We start from the raw sequence: 6,000 nt of genomic DNA, 5'->3' as shown, positions 1-6,000 counted from the left end.
TCCACCTTTAATGTCCCCTATGCTGTGTATAACTCAATTGAAAAATAAACTGAAATCATTTGGGGTTGAAAAAGAAAAATAAAGAATTAAAATAATCTGTTTGAATAGTTATGCTTTACATTTATGACAGTATTCAGTCTTTTTGGGTTGGAGTCTATCAGCACAGTACATATAGAATTGGCAATCTCTGCCCTCTATTCCTTGCAGTAGCGCTTTAAATCTGTCAGATTGGGCATCTCCTCGAACGAAATCGGCCGATTATCGTGAAAAGTCGAAGGCCGACTGAAACACGAAACCCAATGCAAGTCAATGGGGAACCAAGGTCGGCAGGGAGTGGAGGACAGGAAACACACCTACAGTTCCCATTTTAATGCCAAAAACATCAATTCTTATTACTTAAGCTTGTCAACCTTAATTTACTTTATAATAATAGATAGGCATTGAAAACTGGGGGTTATTTAGCTAAAGTTGTGGGGGGGGTAAGGCTGGCTCCAGATTTTCATGGGCCCAGGGCCAAAGAGTGTCAATGGGCTCCTTTAACACATGCCACAATTCATGATCCTCTGATACGGCAGAAAAATAGCAGTATAGTACTATGAAAAATACTTCACTTCTTACATCTCATGACTGATATCCATTTTATATTCTCCAATAGCTCCAAAAACAGACAGTATATTACTCCATACAGTATTATGGCCACCGCATAGTGCGCTATACAGAGTAATGAGGCCCATATATTTCTCCATACAGATTCATTGGTCCCATATAATGTTTGAAACAGTATATGATAAGCTCCACATAATGCTACAGCATATGTTGGTCCCCATGGATGAAGCTCCACTGTGTAATGGGCCCAAATAATGCTCCAGTGCATAATGGGCCCTGTAAATGCTGCTCCAGTGTCTGATATCCACCTTTGGAATGCTCCAGTGTATGGTGGGCCTCATATATCATTTTCCAGAGTATAGTGCTCCCCAAAAATAGCTGTCCCAACATTGAAAACAATTAAATAAGTCTCCTCGCTAGGGAATCCCTGTACTAGTCTGGACTCCTCGTCGTCCCCATCTTCCATCTCACTGCACTTGGACTGTTTAGGCAGAGGGCGTACAGACGTGATGTCATCGCGCTCTCTGACCAGAATGTCACTGTCAGGAAACGCGGAAGACGTCACGGCGGTGGAGCAGGGAGAGGTAAGTATTTCAACTTTGCAAGTGCTGTGATCCTGAGCAAGCAGGGGGGGCCCACTCGTTGGCGACGGCACTGGCACACTGCCCCTCATAGTACGCCGGTGTCTGATGGCGGGTGTGCACCCCCACTGTCAGAGACACTTGATTCTACTGAGGGACCTTGTGCCGGTGCCGTTGCCAAAGAGTGTGCCCACCCACCTGTCCAGGGCAACGGCACTCGCACGGGTGGGTGCGCCAGGTGGTGACTCCGGCCCTGTGGGGGGAGGCAGCCCAGTTAGGGAGGTGGAAAAATTGGCATATGTTGATGTTGGACATTCAGCAGCTGCAAATGGAGTAATTGGAGAAGTCCGCGGAAGAGGAGGACAAAAGCAAGCCATTTTTCTGGCAACCTACATGTCAGCAGGGGAGGGTGTGACAAAATCCTTTGAAATCCATGCATGGTTCATTTTAATGAAGGTTAGATCAACATTTTGGGTCGACAGACGGGTCCTTTTTTCTGTCAGGATTGATCCAGCAGCACTGAAGACTCGTTCAGATAACACACTAGCAGCAGGGCAAGCGAGCTCCTGTAAGGCATATTGTGCCAATTCAGGCCAGGTGTCAAGTTTACTGGCCCAATAGTCAAAGGGGAATGACCAGTGAGGGAGAACATCGATATTGGAGGAGTAGTTTGTTACCATAGTTGACAACTGCTGTCTCCTGTCACTTTCGATCGATGCAGTATTACCAGTTGTGTGAACGGTATTTGAAAGATCAGTCCACAACATGGTCATGAAACCCGTGTACAACGCCATTTCGGCTGTGTGCACCACGAACACCTCTTCCATGTTGCCCCCTACGGCTGGTTGGAAAAACATCACCGCCGCTGTGTGCTGGGAATGCCTCAAACAAACGGTTTACCAGAGTTGCTTGTTTGTTTGCAAATATTAGCTCTAGGTTCTCCTGTGGCATGATGTTTTGGAATTTGCCTTTATAGCGTGGATCCAGGATGCTGGCTGACCAGTAGTCGTCATCGTTCATCATTTTGGCAATACAGGGGTCTCTTTTTAGGATCTGCAAGGCATAACCAGACATGTGGGCCAATGTTCCAGGTGTCAATGATGCACTGCGAGCGCTGGGTGGAGGAGCACTTTCTGGCAAATCCACATCCCTCCAATCACGCACAAACCCTGTACCTGACCTTGCCACGCCAACATTTTTTCTTGCTCCCTGAGAAGCATCCTCCTCCCCAAAATAATCATCCCCATCATCCTCTTCTTCCTCCATCTCGTCCATGAGACTTCCCTGAGCAGATAATGGCTGTCATCAAGGCTTCCCTCCTCCTCTTCCTCCTTGGCTGCAGACACCTGCTCCTTAATGTGCGTCAAAGTTTGCATGAGCAGACGCATAAGTGGGATGCTCATGCTTATGATGGCGTCATCTGCGCTTTCCAGCCATGTGCATTCCTCAGAACACTGAAGGACTTTACAGAGGTCTTTCAGCTTCGACCACTGCACACCAGACAACTCCATGTCTGCGTGCAAAATGCCTGCCCGTGTATCCTCCCACAAATGAATTACAGCCTGCCTCTGTTCGCACAACCTCTGAACCATGTGCAGGGTGGAGTTCCACCTTGTTGCAACGTCGATAATTAGGCGGTGCTTGGGAAGGTGGAGCAATCGCTGCAGCTTCTGCATACGACTGGAGTGTACGGGTGACCGGCGGATTTGCGAGCACAGTCTTCGCACCTTATGGAGCAGGGCTGTTAACTCTGGATAATTATTGAGGAAGCACTGCACCACCAGGTTCAAGGTATGAGCCAGGCAAGGTATGTGTCTGAGTTTTGAAAGGGCTATGGCTGCCACAAAATTCCGGCCGTTATTACTAACTACCTTGCCTGCGTCAAGATGTAGACTGCCCAGCCATACCTGTTTGTCGCTGCAAGTAGACGGCCAGTACCTCCGCAATGTGTCTGTTGTCGCCCAAACACATCATCTTCAACACAACCTGCTGACAATTACCACTAGCTGTTCGATAGTGGGACACCTCGTGTGCAACAATGGCAGCTGCGGATGGAGTGCTCGCGTGACTACGCTCTGTGGATGAGCTTTCGCTTCTGGAGGAGGAGGGTCGAACACCTACAGCCAACTGTTTCCTATACCATTGGCTAGGCAGCCCTGTCACACCGCCGCTGTCCCCTGTGGACCCTGCATTCACCACATTAACCCATTGCGCAGTGATGGACACGTAACGGCCCTGGCCATGCCTACTGGACCATACATGTATGTTGTGAGGTGCACCTTTCCACGCACTGATTGCTTGAGTGCATGGACAATGCGGTCTTTCACATGCACGTGGAGGGCTGGGATGGCTTTTTGCGAAAAGAGGTGCCGACTGGGTAGGTCATAGCGTGGTACTGCATAGGCCATGAGCTTGCGGAAAGCTTTGCTTTCAACCAACCGGTAGAGCATCATCTCTAACGAGATTAGTTTGGCAATGTGGGCGTTCAAAGCCAGTGTATGCGGATGAGGATGAGTACTTTCTTGTCCTACTCAGAGTCTCTGGTAGGGTGAGCTGGACTTGAGAGCTGCATATGGTGGAACTAGCGGTGGACATGGCGGACTGAGAGAGGGTTGGTGATGGTGTTGGTGGTGTTGCTGATGGCCTAGATTCAGTCTTTCGTAGCAATAACATTGTGTCTCCATGACTGCTTTGCCCTTGCGACGACACCTCGACATTTGCTGCTGGTGGTGTGTTAACCGGTGGGCTTACAGTGGGGGAAGCGATGTAGCATTGCTGACTACCTTCATTCGGAGCAGGTGCACATGTGGTAATGTGAGGTTTGGTAGTCCGTCCACGCTTGCAAGTGCATGGTGGTTAAACGTCTAAGCATGCAACTGGTATTCAAATTTCTCAGATTTTTCCCTCGGCTAAAGGTCTTTGTGCACTTCTTACAGATAACTTTTGCCTGATCATTAGGATTTTGTTCAAAAAAGTGCCACACTGCACTCTTCCTACTATGGAAGACATTTTGAGACCTTGCACGCTGTGCTAATTTGACCATCTGGCCAAGCTGTCCTGCAACTCTTTTGGTTTTTGTAACACATTTTTGGACTGCTACGGTCCTGTCAGATAACAGCTGTTGCGATGTCGTTGCCTGCTGTGGATCCTCCTCTTCTGAGCTATTGGCAGCAGCACCCTCTTCCCCCAATGGATGCCAATCTGGGTCAACAACTGGGTCATCCATCACCTCCTCTTCAATTTCATGTGCACCTTCCTCTGTGTCACCGTGTAAGGTGGTATAGTGTGCGGGAAGGGGCACCTGAGTTTCATCAGGGCCTGATTCTGCCTCAGTACACTGCGAGGACAATTTAGTGCTCGGAGTGAACGTACCAGCAGAAAAATCTAGCAATGGCTGTGCATCAGTGCACTCCATGTCAGATTCATCTTGGACTGGGGAATTCAAGATTTGACTTGCTAACCCAGGCATGGTATGTGAAAAGAGCTCCATGGAGTAAACAGTAGTGTGGCCTGCCACATCCTTCACTTTTGGTAGGGGTGAAGGACACAAGGAAAAGTGTTGCTCCTGACCAGGAGCCTCCAATGACGACTCAGTGCTTTTATTTTTGGAAACTTCAGAAGAGGAGGCGAGAGAGTTGGAGGCTGTGTTAGCAATGTAAGCCAAAACTTGCTCCGGCTTTAAAAGTGGTTTACCTATTCCCAGAAAAGAGAGCTTTCGAGGCCTTGTGGAGCCAGACGATGACGCAGGCTCAACACCTCCTGCCTTAGGTGCTATTGTGCTTTTGCCACTACCAACAGATGCAACACCACCACCACCAGCTAGCAACCCCTGCCCACTTCCATAGCGTCTTCCACCATACTTGCTCATTTTTGTGAAAATCTACCCAAAATACCACCAGCTATATGGTACTATAAAAGAAGGTAGAAGGTGTATCTACTATTGGTGAGAATTTTAATCTCACTAGAGATTTGAGGACGCAGAACTATTGTCACTCAGAGAGAGAGACGAGTTTGGGAGTACAAATTTATGACGACCTTTGACACTCTCAGTGCTGGAATGAATGTGTCGCATGGATTTATGTCTTTTTACATCAATTAAGGAATTTCCTTTTAAAACCTTGTGGGGGCATCACAACACAGAACTAGACCCCAATCAGAGGACCATAAAACATCCGGACTCCTTATCTATGAACTGGTCCAATGTTTATATTTATGTTTCTCCCTCTCCCATATTGATAGTTCTGCTTCACGTCACTTGTCTTATCTATTGCATTTTTTCTAGGCTGTATTGTGCATAAATATGTGACTTCAGATTTTGTATTAGTCTAGCCTGATGAAGAGACCTGAGTAGTCTCGAAAGCTTGCAATGTGTTACCATCTTTTCAGTTAGCCATTAAAAGGTATCAACTACTGAGGACTCTCAATCCTGAATATTTTTCTATCTACTGGCCAACACGGTACAAAGATATACATCTTTCCTGTATATATTTGAAGACGCTGAACTATTGTCTCTGGCCCAGGAGAGATTACACCTCAATGTAACAGACTGAAATTGGATGGTGTATGACAAGGTGGAGGGTGTCTATAGGATTGGTGAGATTTTGGATCTCACCAGAGATTTGAGGACACTGACAATGATGCTCTCAGTCCAAGTATGGACGCAGGCAGCCTAATAAGCAGGACTGCTGCACAGTGCACACACAAAAGGGTGGAAAAATGAATGCTTGGTAACTGTGCAGAAAAGAGGAAGAAAAGTATTTTTGCTTTTAAAAAAGCAGTTTGCACAGCAGTGTGCAAACAGCAATGCAGCTAT

This window comes from Dendrobates tinctorius, unplaced genomic scaffold, assembly GCF_039654945.1.
Source record: "Dendrobates tinctorius isolate UK_male_01 unplaced genomic scaffold, ASM3965494v1 ptg000177l, whole genome shotgun sequence".
Classification (NCBI taxonomy): domain Eukaryota; kingdom Metazoa; phylum Chordata; class Amphibia; order Anura; family Dendrobatidae; genus Dendrobates; species Dendrobates tinctorius.
This window is presented reverse-complemented; position numbering follows the sequence as displayed.